Source organism: Nicotiana tabacum, chromosome 19 (genome assembly GCF_000715075.1).
Source record: "Nicotiana tabacum cultivar K326 chromosome 19, ASM71507v2, whole genome shotgun sequence".
In the NCBI taxonomy this organism is placed as follows: domain Eukaryota; kingdom Viridiplantae; phylum Streptophyta; class Magnoliopsida; order Solanales; family Solanaceae; genus Nicotiana; species Nicotiana tabacum.
Window position 1 is genome coordinate 30,705,283 of NC_134098.1, and position 15,736 is coordinate 30,721,018.

Sequence of the window (15,736 nt, forward strand, 5' to 3'; positions counted from 1 at the left end):
GGGGTAATACGTTCGCGTAGAGTTAGTAGCAGGTAACTCGCGTTCGTGCTGAAGGCTTTGCGTTCACGAAGTGTAACTATGGACGGGAGGCTGTTTAGTCTTCGCGATCGCTAGGGGAGAGACACGATATCAAAGGTTTTACCTGGAACAAACTAGGAAGTGTTATACTTCATAATTTTGCCTATTATTTCATATTTTGAGCCCTAGACTTCGAGAGGAGAAGAATTTGAAGAGCAATATCACTACTACATTGGAGGTAAGCAATTGTTACTTGGATTTGTCTTTATATCTTGATTACCCATGGATTTCTACACCTAAAACATGGAATTTCGAAATTAAAATTGGGACTTTTGTCTACATTTTAAGAGAGTATATTTTTGGGGTTTTGATCGTCCATTTGGACCTAGATTTGGATACAAATTATACATTCGGGCATGCGGGTTCGGATTGACTTTTTGGGAATTCTTTAAAGATCGAACCTTTATGAATTGGGATCGCTTCCTATGGTATTGTTTGACTTTCTTGGATGATATTTGGCTTGTATTTGCATGATTAGAGGGCTAGAGCATAGTGTTGATGTGATTTATGGTTGAAGCTAGCCCGAGAAGAGGTAAGTCTCTTCGCTAACCCTGTTAGGAGGAAAACCTCTAGGATTTGACTTGTTTGCTATGTGTTTAAAATTTTGGGGGTAGTGTATATATGTGGTGACAAGCGAATATGCATTTACCGAGTTTATATCATGACCGATGTAGAATTGGAATATTTTATGCCTTATTTTGACTATGTGCTCATTTGATTCATGATTTAATTGACTTATGTGACTACGTTTGCTGAAGCCACGTTGACCGTTTAACCTCTGTCCTCGACTTTCTTTCTCTCTCTTTGACTTCGACAATCGATTTTTGATCGGTAACATCATTAGCGCCGACGCCGGCGACCACCATACCTACCGGGTAAGTATTCCATCCACCTAATACTCTTTCTCTCTCTTCTCCCATCCCTCTTCTCTCCCTTCTTTCTCTTCTCCCACCCCCCCTAAACCTAACAGTAGTTGCCACTTTCGGCAACTACTGTCCCGCTGGTGATGAGTTATTCTCCCCTCCTCCCCCTTTTTCTTCTTCTTCTTCTTCTTCTTCTTCTTCTTCTTCTTCCTCTTCTTCTTCTTCTTCTTCTTCTATCTTGTTCATTGTTGGTCGGCGTCGACATAACCCACTCCCCCCTCTTTTTTCTTTTTTCTCCCTTGTGCGATTTTTAGCACCTGCGGTTGTTGCCAACAAGCCAGGTCTGACGACCCATTTTTCTTCTTCTTCTTTTGTACTTGTGTTCAAGCTTGCTTGGATCCCTTCCCCCACTCTTTTTCACTACTTTGCTCCCTTTTAGTGCTTCAAAAGACCAGTGGTAGCGGTGACAACCCCCTACTATTTTTTGGTCCCGTGGTGTTTTTTTGTGTCTTTCAGGTAATATTCAATGGCTATTGGAGACGAGTGGGAGGCACATGCGCAAACACAAAAGAGCAGCCAGGGCGGGCGTTGGCAAGGGCCAGTGGGAAGTTGGATGTGAACATGTCAGGTGCTGCAGCTACGTCATGTATACCAAGACTCTATTCCAGGTTCTATTATCGAGAGTTGGTAACTCTTGTCCACTTGCTGACACACTTCTCTATTTCGCGTTATTTAAACTGTTTTCGTGTTAATTTAGGCATTTATTAGTGTGCTTAGTTGTTAGAGTGATTATGATCTTGTAGTTACAACTTATTTTATTACTTCCTGGCCCTTAGAAAACGTAGGTTATAATGTCTATGATTGATGATTGTAGATTAAGGACATGTCCTCGGGTGGGGCGGGGGTTAGGCAGGGGGTGTGATAGGGGGCAAGGGTATAAGGTGCACAAGGGAGCCATTAGGTTAAGAATTAAATCTTGGAACATATGGACTTTGTCAGGGAAGTCTATAGAATTAGCTAAGATTCTCCAGAAGAGCAAGGTTAATATATCTTGTGTTCAGGAGACTAGGTGGGTAGGGTCTAAGGCGCGAGAGGCGGAAGGGTTCAAACTGTGGTACTCAGGAGGTATGTGGGGTAAAAACTGAGTTGGAATCTTGGTGGATAGGGACCTCAAGGAGCTAGTGGTAGATTTTAGGCGGGTGAATGGCAGGTTGATGGCTATTAAGTTACTGATTTTTATCTGAATGAAAACCTCGCAACCCAGCACAGGCTTTTGGTGATGGACTTAGACATCGCGATGAGGAGGAAGAAGAGGGTAGGGTGGAGCCGATCAAAGATCAGGTGGGGAGCTTTGAGTAAGGACAAGGCTCAGGAGGTGCATGAGAAGTTGCTAGCTGTAGGGGCTTGGAGGAGTACTGGGGACGCGAGTGGTATGCGGAAGAGGATGAAAAAATACACTAGGGAGGCTACGAGGGAGGTGTTAGGAGTCTCGAAAGGTTACGCTGGTGTCCAAAAAGGAGACTGCTGGTGGAATAAGGAGGTCCAAAGGAAAGTTGAAGCTAAGAAAGCAGCATATTTGAAGCTAGTAGAGAGCACATACAAGGAGGAGAAGAGGACAATCAAATAAGGGTATAAGAAGGCTAAGAAGGAGGCAAAGTTGGAGGTCACGGAGGCTAAGACTATAGCGTTTGCTCGTTTGTATAAAGAACCGATGCACAAAGACGGGGTCATAAAGTTATTTCTACTGACAAAGGTGAGAGTGAGGAAGGCTCGTGATCTGGACCAAGTGAGGTGCATCAAAAGACTAGGAGGGCAGAGTTTTAATGGAAGAGGAATAGATCAAGCTAAGGTAGCAGACTCACTTCCATGAACTCTTGAATGAAGAGGGGGATAGGAACATTGTGTTGGGCAATTTGGAACACTCCGAGAGTCGTTGTGATTTTAGGTATTGTAAGCATTTGAGGAGATCGCAGGGGTAGTGCGTAAGATGAACATGGGCATAAAAGCCAGGTCAGATGAGATCCTGGTTGAATTCTAGAGGTATGCAGGTAGGGCTGGCTTGGAGTGTCTGACTGGTCTATTTAACGTTATTTTTAGGACGAAGAAGATGCCCAAGGAGTAGAGGTGGAGTGATGATTCCGTTGTACAAGAATAAAGGTGATATCCAAAATTATAACAATTATAGGGCTATCAAGTTGCTTAGTCACACTATGAATGGTTGGGAGAGGGTGGTGGAAGCAAAAGTGAAGGACTGTGTGTATTTTTGAGAACCAGTTCGATTTCATGGCGGGACGTTGGACTACGGAAGCCATCCATCTTGTTAGTAGATTGGTGGAACAGTACAAGGATAGGAAGAAGGATTCACATATTGTATTTATTGACCTAGAGAAAGTGTACAACAAGGTCCCTAGGGAGGTCCTTTTGGAGATGCTTGGAGGCTAGAGGTGTTCCTGTAGCATACATTAGAGTTATTAAGGATATGTATGATGGAGCTATGACTCGGGCGGGGACTCTGAGAGGAGATTCAAATATTTTTCGATTGGGATGGGGTTACACCAAGGATCTGCGCTTAGCCCATTCTTATTTGCTTTGGCGATAGATACACTGACACATCATATTCAAGGGTAGGTGCTATGGTGTATATTATTCGTTGACGATATAGTACTGATTGATGAGACGTAAGGCGGTGTCAATGAGAAGTTGGAGGTTTGGAGACAAATATTAGAGTCTAAAGGTTTCAAGTTGAGCAGGACTAAGATGGAGTACTTAGAGTCCAAGTTCAACGACGTGACGATGGTGGGAGGGGCAGATATATATATATGTGAGGCTTGATTTGCAGGTCATCCCTAAGAGAGGAAGTTTCAAGTATCTTGGGCCAATTATCTAAAGGAATAAAGCGATTGACAAGGATATCATATACCGTATAGGGGCAGGGTGGATGAAATAGAGGTTAGCATCCGGAATCCTGTGTGACACGGATGTTCCACAAAAATGTAAAGGTCAATTCTACAAGGCCATGGTTAGACCGACTATGTTTTATGGAACAGAATGCTGGCCAGTCAAGAACTACCATGTCTAGAAGATGAACATAGCTGAAATGAGGATGTTGCGATGGATGTGCAAGCATACTAGGATGGATAAAATTAGGAATGAAGATATTCTGGAGAAAGTGGGCGTGGCCCCTATGGAGGATAAGATGCGAGAAGCGAAGCTTAGATGGTTCGGGCATGTGAGACAGAGAAGCCTAGATGCCCTAGTAAGAAGGTGTGAACGGTTGGTGTGGGCAGGTAGGAGAAGAGGTAAAGGGCGGCCTAACAAGTATTGAGGAGAGGTGATCAGGAAGGACATGGTGTGATTTCAGCTTACCGAGGACATAGCCCTTGATATGAAGGTATGGAGGTCGAAAATTAGGGTGGAAGGGTAGTAGGTCGTAATGTGTTTTTGGGGTCCGTTCCGAGTTTGTTATGGCTAGCCAGCTAGTCATTTTTCATTAATTATCATAGTGCTAGAATTAGGGTGGTTTGAGTACTATCTTCCGTTTCGATTCTCTAGTACCTTGCATTGTTTATGCTTGTTGCTATTACATTACCATTGCTATTGCTCTCTTCTATCCGTTTTTCTGGATCATTCATTCTTGGTATCATTTTCTTGGCCTTGTTGTTGTTAATATTTAATTTTTTCTATTCTTTCTCTCGAGCCGAGGGTCTTTCAAAAATAACTCTCTACCTCCCTAGGGTAGGGGTAAGATCTGTGTACACATCCCTCCCCATACCCCACTTGTGGGACTCCACTAGGTGGTTGTTGTTATTGTTGACTACGTTTGCTCTCTTATTCATGTTAGAAATCTTGCCTAGGTTTATGATTATTTACAAAAGCATGGGAACTTATCATATGTCGAACTGCTTAAATAATCTGTAGTCACATAGAGATTTCATGAGTATATATCCGCAAGACTTTTATTAATGTCCTTATGCATCTTTTATCTGAAATTCTTGAGCATATACATACATTATGAATAAGGATTTTTGATTTGGACTAAGAATTTTGGTACCAAAGGTAAAGCGTGCGGATGAGATGCAGTTATAGAACACAGGACATGAAGATTGAATATTGATTTATGAGGGATGCTATAATGCCCCTCTTTGCGTTTGAATTTGGACTCGTCCCTCCGGAGTCAGGTAATAACGCATATCACTTTGGGCCCTGTGAGCGTGGTCGGTACATGAATTTTGTACTGGATCGATATATGAATTTTGTATTGATTATTGTGATACATGAATTTTGTATCGGGATACGTGGATCTTGTATCGGGGTGGTGTTGTACCGCTGAGCATGCATTCATATTCTTGATTCATTTAGAAGTATTCATTTAAATACTAAGTAAGGCATGCCATATATATATATATATATATATATATATATATATATATATACTAGTTGAGCAACTAGCAACTCCGTTGATTGAAGCATGCCAGCTTTACTTGCCATAATTGAGCAACGTTATGATTATCTGTTGAATTGGAAAAGCATGCTTTATATCTTTCGACTGTTTTATATCTTGATACATGTTGATCATGTTGATATTTACTGTTCTAGCTCCAGACTTGTTATTATTTATGTGTTGTAAGTATTCGGATGCATCTAGCCTTGTCACTACTTCTTCGAGGTTAGATTTGATATGTATTGGGTACTGACTGTGGTGTACTCATGCTACGCTTCTGTATATTTTGGTGCAGGTTCCAAGACTGGTATTGCGGTACCCTTTGAGCTGAATAGGAGTGTATTATTTGAGACTTCATGGTGAGCTACTATATTGTTTCGATCCGCAGCACATGGAGTCCCCGTCCTTACTTATCTCCTATCTATTTTTTTCCTCTCAGACAATTGTGATCATGTATTAAGACTTATACTTATTCAATAGTTGCTCGTGTACTTGTGTCACCTAGTTCTTGGGGGTTGTACTATTTTGGTCGTGTTTAAACCATGTTATACTTGTATCAATTATTTCACTGCTTTGAGGTTTTTTCTGCTTTTATTATGATATAACTCTGTTAATTAAAGAAAATTGGACTTATTTCTGTTGATTGTGAGTTGGCTTTCGTAACAAATACGGTTAGACGCCATCACGACATAAGGTAGGATTTTGGATTGTGACAACAATCTTATTAAAAGACATCGGTTTCGTCACTTAAAGAATGAAGTTATACAAATTGAGGGATTATCACTTCACCGTGAAACAATGCGCTTCAAAGAAGTTTGTACTTCAAACAATCAGATGTAATCCAAATAAGAAAGTGGAAGTTCTTTGAATCTCAACTATGATTGGATTAGTTTGGCACTATTGTTTATTGGATATTGAAATAAGTTATTTCCATTACAATTTGATTATTATAGTAACAAATTCATGTATGTATGGTACTATTAGATTTTCTGTAAAAATGTGCATTTCACATCTCACTTTATAATTATGCATCAAGCCCAATGGATATTGTCTCTTTTTCGCTTTTTGCTTTTGTAGATTTTGAATGTAGTACGATTAGTAGCGTGAGTTAAGGTTAGTGAAGAGCGCAAAACACACAAGAATATGCTCGCTAGTCAAAGATAATATCGTAAATTATTGTCTCTATATGGATTGAACTTAAACAATGTTTAAGTAATTTTTAAATTAAATGCTATTCAAGATGTTCAACACTTTGATTTAGGATGATTATGAATTACAAATAACTAACAAAATTTAAAGCAATTAATAATTGTCACAGAGAACTAGAAAGTAGCAAACTTGATTTGTTATCAGTGCGAACAATAAGGGTCATTACATGATAGGTACATGATTGCTGTCTTTGACTTGACACTGTTAAATTTCACTCTTAATATTATATTGATTCTCACGAATTCAACAGGTTATTATCTTATTATTCTAATTCTGATTCCACTCTTGATTAAACCTAAATCGTTCAAATAAAGCTAATGTGAAGTACGGTGAAACATACAAGAATCTATTGGCAGGAATGATCTAAGAGAAATTTCTCGCGAATATTTCTCAATCTTAATTGAAATAATGGATCACAAAGCTCTTTTGATTACTTTAAAGAACCACTAAAATAAATTAAGTCGTGCGTTGCAATAATATTGGATATTTATTCCTCTTCTAATTAAATAAGATAACGAATAAAATCATAACTAAGATTAAAGCTCCTCCAAGAAATTCGAGCACTTAACAATAATCAAATCCATAAACAATAACCAAGTCACCAATTCATGTCAAACCCTAAGGTAAACTACTCCATAGATATGAAGAAAGTCATCATAAATAGAGTTAAAGAATAAAAAAATATTAATCCAACGTTACAATCCAAACTCGCGTATTGGATTTGTGGAAGGATGATGAAATCTTATGGCTTAAAGCTTCCAATGCTCTTTCAATCCTTTGCAGGTCAAAAGTCCTCTAAATATTTGGTATATTTATACCATGTAAGAATGGGCCCAGACGGAACTACCCTCTTTGAGCAGAAGTGAGAAAAGTTAGAAACTATTTTGTACTAGCGCCCCGCCTCATGCGATGCATTAGTGGGAAAGTGCGGTGGCTTAATTTTTTCACTTTACAGGAAAATTACACTAGTGCGGCACGCCCCGCGACGCGCCATATAGCGGATTGGTGCATTTTTTGTGCTTCAGATTTTTCTTCAATTTTTGATATCCAGACTTGGTCCTTGAATCTCAAACATGATCCTTGTTGCACCCTATTTTGCACGAGTCAAAACAAGATTCTAGTAGTAGTTTCCGTATTGTTGATGAAAGAGAGTCGCCACCTAATATTTGAAGGTATACTAGGGTACCTATTCAGTTATTAGATTATTATCTTATTAGTTTGCTAACCGGTGAAATTTGGGTAAGGGTTCTTGTTCTTCTAAGGGGAAGGTGTTAGGCACCCCTAGAATCTATCTGAGGTAGCTCCATAGGACTTACACTAGGTTTAGGTACCTAAATGTCTATATTCTACTTAATTGGTGCTTGAAAGTTTATAGCTTACTCTACGTCTTGTTTAAAGCCTATTATTTTAAAGAAAATAGAATATGTACTTTGAAAAGAGGATATAGGTTAATTTTGTAAAAAAGTCTTTTAGAATGTTTACATCTACATGATTGAAAAGATTTGAAAATGTATTTATAATGTTTGCATTTACAAGGTTTGAAAATATGTAAAATGTGGCAATCTTTGGAATATTTATCTTTGAAATAGTATGGTTATCTGTATAAATCTAATGGAATAGAAACTATTAGAAAATAGGCCTTAGGTATTCCTTAAAGAATGACTTCAAATTTTGTATCCATTTTTAGAAGAAAAGCTTGTTGAAGTAATACTTGATTGCGACCATGTTCATTTTGTTTATAGAAAAACTGGCTTTAAAATCTCTCTTTTAATTATGGCTCTCAAAAGGAAGAATCGCTTGCATTTTGAATCTCTTTTGAGCTTCAAAGAAATGGTTAGCGTGAAATAAAAATGAAATCTTATAGAGTGAAAATAAATTATCAAAGGATTGAAGTTTTATAACTAATATAATGTGACAGTGATTCTTTTTATTACCTATGGATCTTTGGCTTGCCTAAGTTCCTAAAAAGATTAAAGAATGATAAAGACATTCGATCAGCATCGTTCGTATCATACACATATATAAACAAACAACAGATCTTATTTAAAGCGATAAAGAGGAAAGAGGTTGGACTCAGAGTTTTGGGTCTAAATGAAATGCCGGGACCAGCAGATATCGAACAGCAATAGCAGGCTTTAGCGACTCGAGCTCTATGCTGTAACATGGGCCTGCGTTCATGAGAACTCAGCAGGCCTAGTTCAATCACATATGCACTCCTCCCTATAGGTTTAGTTGCAAATGAGGCATTCATTGTAACAATAAATAATATAGTAGCAATAGTAAACACACAGGTTCAAATATTTCTACTCCTTACAGAAGCCATACAGAATACCATTACCAAAGTATGACAGTCAAGGATTACATTATTGACTTCAAGATCACAATCCAAACATGAGAGTGTAGGTTACTGTAAATACTCACAATGCATATGGATATTCATATACCATAATACTTTAAAAGACTAATCACGAATGTAAAACAAAGAGAGGAAAATACCATTAGACTAATTCAGGCTTAGGTATTAAGTCTAATAATCACAAAGGGGGTAGAGAGGATATGCATGTTAATTTCATTAACACTCATAGTTGATTCAGATTGGCAGGATTTCCTAATTGAATTTACAGTGCTTCAACAACTATTAGGCCATGTCTAGAACAATCAAAGATTCACACATTTGTTAAATCCTCACTAAGTGTATAAATTAACAGCCCTATTCAGAATTTCTAAAAAGTATCAACAAGGGTACTTATGTAGGCACACAGATCTATTTTAATCCTAATCCAAGTTAAAAACATGATCACTCACCCTTTCAAGTTCACAATCTCAGATTCACATTAAGCTTATTAGGTGTTGAGATGTTCATATAAGCACAGTATGATACTCAAACAAGGTAGGAAAACATCAAAGAGTTTCCCCTGAGTTCATAAATAGTCACAGTTAACCTATATCCAAAATTCTATATGGTTAATCCCTTTAGAATAAACAAGATGTAACTTTCTTCTTTTTAAGATAATATAGTTCTAAAAGAGAGGTGAGGGCAAAGACATAAGTATCCTTTAGATGAAAGACAAGCAGGGTCTGTTAACAAACAAATGAGTGCAGGAAGTTAAGGAGGATATTCAAATGCATACAAGATATGCCTTTAAAGGACTACAAGACTATGGAGTATAGAAGAGGAACAAATGTCATAAAATCAGACTAGCAGGTTCATGCAAGTTTCATATATATTAAGCATGCATTGTTCTTCTAGCAGTGCAATCAATCCAGGTAGACTAGTTAGTGTGATAAACATAGATATCATGATTGAGGTTCAATTTCAGATGTGTTAACAGCATAGCATAACCAAGAAGTGATATAGCACAAAGGCAACAAGTATAATTCTTGAACATGCCTTAGGAAAAAGCCGATCATAAACTAAGCTAATAAGATAGATGGCAACTGATGGAATACATATAGAATTAACTGCAAAAAGACACTTATCCAGCAGAGTCTACAACTGTAGTCAAGTAGGCACATAAGCACGAGAGTTAACAGGAGAGCTTTATGGTGTTCCAGAGAATTGCAAGATATACTTGAATAGCAAAGAAACTATCAACTAAACTAACAATTATAATAGTAAGCTTGTGTTGAATCTCTAAGTGTACACAATTACCACAGCCCTAACTTCATCAAAGCAAACAACTCAAGTACATGATACAACTCAACAGGTAACATTAAGGTAATATTAGTATAGCATAGTAAGGCATCAGGAAGGTCTAAGATCAGAACATGTGCAGAGAGTCATTAAAGTAACTTAGTTGACTACGGAAATTCAACAACACTTAGATTATTTAACTTAGAGAAGCATTTATCAAGTTCACAAAGATAGTCGATTTGCATTCATTTATCTTCAAATTATTAAAGCTACAGTTGGTTCATACATACAATATCATGCATAATTATCAATTATAAACCAATAGCATACATCATAGACAAAAATAATCAGCAGAGAATAACAGGGTCTCACGACCCGGAATTTTCACTTTCGGGGCCGTGATGGCGCCTAATATTTCGCTCGCTAGGCAAGCCAACATTAGAGGATCTTTTAGCCAATTTTCAATCAATTCAATTAAGTAAAACCAATTAAGCCGGCAAGAAACTAAAATGGAATACAAATGACATAAAATAAATAATATCTAAGTACAACCCGGATCTGGAGTCACAAGTTCACGAGCTTCTAGAATCTCTATAAAATAGGGTTTGAAATAAATACAATTGTCTCAAATGAAAAGAACAGTAAATAGGGAAAATGGAAGGGGACTTCAAGGTCTGCGGACGCCAGCAAATCTACCTCGAGTCTCCAAATGCCAATTCGAGCTGATACGCCTCACGGATAACTGGGACAAGTACCAAAATCTGCACAAGAAGTGCAAAGTGTAGTATGAGTACAACCGACCTAATGTACTCCGTAAGTGTCGAGCCTAACCTCGACCAGGTATTGATGAGGCTATGATAGAAAACCCATGTAAATAAACCTGTACAGAAGAAATATATGTACAACATAACAATAAATAAAGAATTAACAAGTACTAGTGGGAGGGGACATGCGAAAGGGGTATAAGATACGATAACTACAACAGGGAATGATAATAAGAAACAGTCAATAAATCTTTAACCAACAAAATGAACAAACATAATGAATAAAACTGCACGGCATCACCCTTCGTGCTTTTACTCTCAGCCTCACCATGAAACAGTAATAATGGCACGACATTACCCTTCGTGCTTTTACTCTCAATCTCACCATAAGATGATAAATACAGCACGACATCACCCTTCGTGCTTTTACTCTCAATTTCATTATGAACAATAGATAAGGCACGACATCACCCTTCGTACATTAACTCTCAAATATGGCACGACATCACCCTTCGTGCATTAACACTCAATTACGGCATGCCATCACCCTTCGTGCATTAACACTCTCCCTTACCATGTAACAATGAACATTTAACAACAAAGAGATAGAATAAGAAAGATCAAGTCTTATGTCAACAATGGTTCAACAACACCAATCTCTTCTTCAGAAACAATATTCAATTATCACAAATAGCCCATAAATGCGGAAAGAATGATCAATTTAGTAATTAACTAGTCTAAGCATGGATATCATGATCAAAGAAAGAAATAAATGGCAAGAAACAAGTCCCACCTACCTGCTTTAACCCAATAACAAAGCATAAGTACTCGTCACCTCACATATATGTTGTATCCAACATTTAAACAAATAGCAAATAGGCAAACAAATCCTAATCCCTCGAGTCAAGGTTAACCACGGCACTTACCTCGCTCCACAAGTCGACTCAAAGCTCTACCAGAGCCTTTCCCCTAGAATTCATCTCCAAACCACTTGTATCTAACCATAATTGATTCAATAATATCAAATATTGCTAAAGAAATCAATTACAATGCATAAATTTAGAATTCCCAAACTTTTTCCCAAAAAGTCAAAAATTGACCCCGGGCCCGCTTGGTCAAAACCTGAGGTTCGGACCAAAATCTATTTTTCCATTCACCCCCGAGCCCGATTATGTAATTAGTTTCGGAATCCGACCTCAATTTGAGGTCTAAATCCCTAATTTGCAAAAACACTCAATTCTTCCTAAATCCCTAGTTTTCTACCATGGAAGAACAAAGATTAGGGCTATAAATTAATGGGTGATGTTAGAAATGGAAAAAACGGAGTTAAAATATAAAAACCTATGAATTGATGTTGAGTTTTCTCTTAAAAATCGCCTCTAGGACAAGCTCTAATGGAGAGTTTATGAAAAAAAAGGAAAGAATCCCGTTTTTGGTCTGTTTTTAATCACTGGGCATGAGGCCTTCTTCGCGTTCGCGAAGGGCCTGACGCGATAACGGAGCAGCGGCTCATATAGCCTACGCGTTCGCGAAATACCCTTCGCATTCATGAAGGCTTACACCTACCAGCCTACGCGTTCACGAGCCTTATTCCGCATTCGCAAAGAGTATTGGTCAGTTCCCCTCCCCCAAGTCAACAAAACTATGCGTTCGCGACGGGCAACCCCCATCCACTTTGCTTTCGCGTACAGTCCTTTGCGTTCGCATAGAGTAAAATCCTCCCCTACTCAGTTCCCCCTTCGCGATCGCGGTAGTGGCTTCGCAATCGCGATGTACATTACACCAGAAACCAGCAGAAGTCCAAAGAAACCAGATTTTCCAAGTTTAAATCATCCATAGCCTATCCGAAACTCACCCGAGCCCCCGGGGCTCCAAATCAAATATGCACACAAGTCAAAAAATCCCATACGAACTCGCTCGTGTGGTCAAAACACCAAAATAATGCCTAGAATTACGAATCGGATATCAAATCAAATGAAATTTTCAAGAAAACTTTAGAACTTCTATTTTAACAACTGGACGTCCGAACCACGTCAAACCAACTCTGTTTCTCACCAAATTTGACAGACAAGTCATAAATATAGTAATGGACCTATATCGGGTTGTGGAACAAAAATACAGATCTGGTATCAACAAAGTCAAACACTGGTAAATTCTTTAAAGTCATTAAGCCTTTAAACTTCAAAATTTTGACAAAAAGCGATAACTCGAGCTAGGGACCTCCGAATTCGATTCCGGGCATAAGCCCAGATCCCAAATCATGATATGGACCCATCGGGACTGACAAAACATAGATCCGGGTCCATTTACTCAAAATGCTGACCGAAGTCAACTCAAATAAATTTTAAGGCAAAATTTTATATATTATCAATTTTTAACATAAAAACCTTTCGAAAATATATCTGGATTGCGCACGTAAATCGAGAAAGGCTTAAGGAAGATATTGGAGGCTTTGAAACACAGAATTAAGGTTTAAAATACTAGATGACCTATCGGGTCATCACTTAAGGTAAAAATGATTTTAACTTAAACAGTTAAAGAGAGGAAGGGTCGATATGTACTGACCTTCCTTTGAGCAGCAAACCAAACAAGTTTTTTGTTTAGCCATTTGGGAATCAAAAGCTCAAACTTCGACTAGTGAATCAAACTCAGAACCAGAAAAAGAGAAGAAGGAAATAGGAAATCAATTAAAAGAACCTAAGCTTCGATTGTGTAGTGATTTGGTGTGCTACTGTGTATTCGTGTTAGGTTGTGTTAGGTATGAACATTTAAGGCCATATTTATAGTGGCCTTAAAACCTTAGGGTTCCGGTAGATTCACATAGTGGTAGTAGAGAGTGATGACTGACGGCTGATGACAGCAATGAAGGGTGAAAATCAGTGTAGGATTTACCTGGGCACGAGGAGACGAGGAATTGACTGTTGAAGATGAAGATCCATCATCCAAAGCTCTATGTCCAGAGGTCACTGTGTTTGACCTCTGGACATGAATAATAATGATGAAATCAACTATGCATGCTCTGATTTGACAGAACAGAGCCAATACAGATGAAATCTTAAGTCACTCTTTTAGGTCTAGCGTTCGGATTTGGGATTTTGAATTGTAACAATGAAATTGGAAATGTTCAGGCGGGATTCGAGGTGTAGTAGGGACAAAAGAGATTATTTGAGATGATTCGAGTGACCTTACACAAATTTGTACAAGGTTTTAGAGATTGATGGGGGCTAACGGCCTGAGAGGATAGAGAAGGAAACGGGAAATTAGAGCGTCCGGTCAAGGAGAGAATGAGTAGGGTTTGAGGGGTTTGGTTGGTTTAATGTGAGTGATTTAGTGTGAGCCGTTGATTCTTTTGATCAACGACTCTAATTGTTTGGTGAATAGAAACTAAATAAAGGTTTTATTATGAAAAGAGGTCGGCCGTTGGATCTTTGTAATCCAACGACTGGATGAGGTCTGGCAAGAATTTAAAAGAAAAGGAAAAACAGAGATCAATTGTGGACCGTTGATAAATTGTATAAAAGGTCCAGATATGTTATGCTAGTTCTTTTGAGTGTAGGAGATGGGCTACATGGCACGATTTGGTTGGCTTAAAGAGGGGTTCATGAATTGCCAACATGGAGTGGGTCAGGTCATTTGGACTTGGTGATGTGCAAGATTGGGACAATTGTTTGAGTTGATTTTAATTTAACACATAACCAATTTGTATTTCATTGTGCAATTGCAATTATATCCATTTAACACAAGAAAGTGGCTGATTATAACACAAAAAAGTGACATATTTGAAGCTAGTAGAGAGCAAGGACAAGGAGGAGAAGAGGACCATCAAAGAAGGGTATAAGAAGGCTAAGAAGGGGGCGAAGTTGGCAGTCACGGAGGCTAAGACTACAACGTTTGCTCGTTTGTATGAAGAATTGAGGCACAAAGGCTGGGTCTTAAAGTTGTTTCTACTGGCAAAGGTGAGAGTGAGGAAGGCTCATGATCTGGACCAACTGAGGTGCATCAAAGACGAAGAGGGTAGAGTTTTAATGGAAGAGGCACAGATCATGCTAAAGTGACAAACTCACTTCCATGAACTCTTGAATGAAGAGGGGATAGGAACATTATGCTGGGAAATTTGGAACACTGAGAGAGTCATTGTGATTTTAGGTATTGTAAGTGCTTTAGTTTTGAGAATATCACGGGGGTGGTGTGTAAGATGACCATGGTCATAGAGGCCAGGCAAGATGAGATCCTGGTTGAATTCTGTAGGTATGCATGTATGGTTGGCTTGAAGTGGCTGAATGGGCTATTTAACGTTATTTTTAGGACGAAGAAGATGCCCGAGGAGTGGAGGTGGAGTGATGATTCTGTTGTACAAGAATAAAGGTGATATCCAAAATTGTAACAATTATAGCGATGTCAAGTTTCTTAGTCACGCTATGAATGTTTGGGAGAGGGTAGTGGAAGTGAAGGTGGAGGACTGTGTCTATATTTGAGAACCAGTTCGATTTCATGGTGGGACGTTGGACTACGGAAGCCATCCATCTTGTTAGGATGTTGGTGGAACAGTATAGGGATAGGAAGAAGGATTCGCATATGGTATTTATTGACCTAGAGAAAGTGTATAACAAGGTCCCTAGGGAGGTCTTTTGGAGATGCTTGGAGGATAGAGGTGTTCCTGTAGCATACATTAGAGTTATTAAGGATATGTATGATGGAGCTAAGACGCGGGCGAGGACTCTGAGAGGAGACTCGAACATTTTTTGAT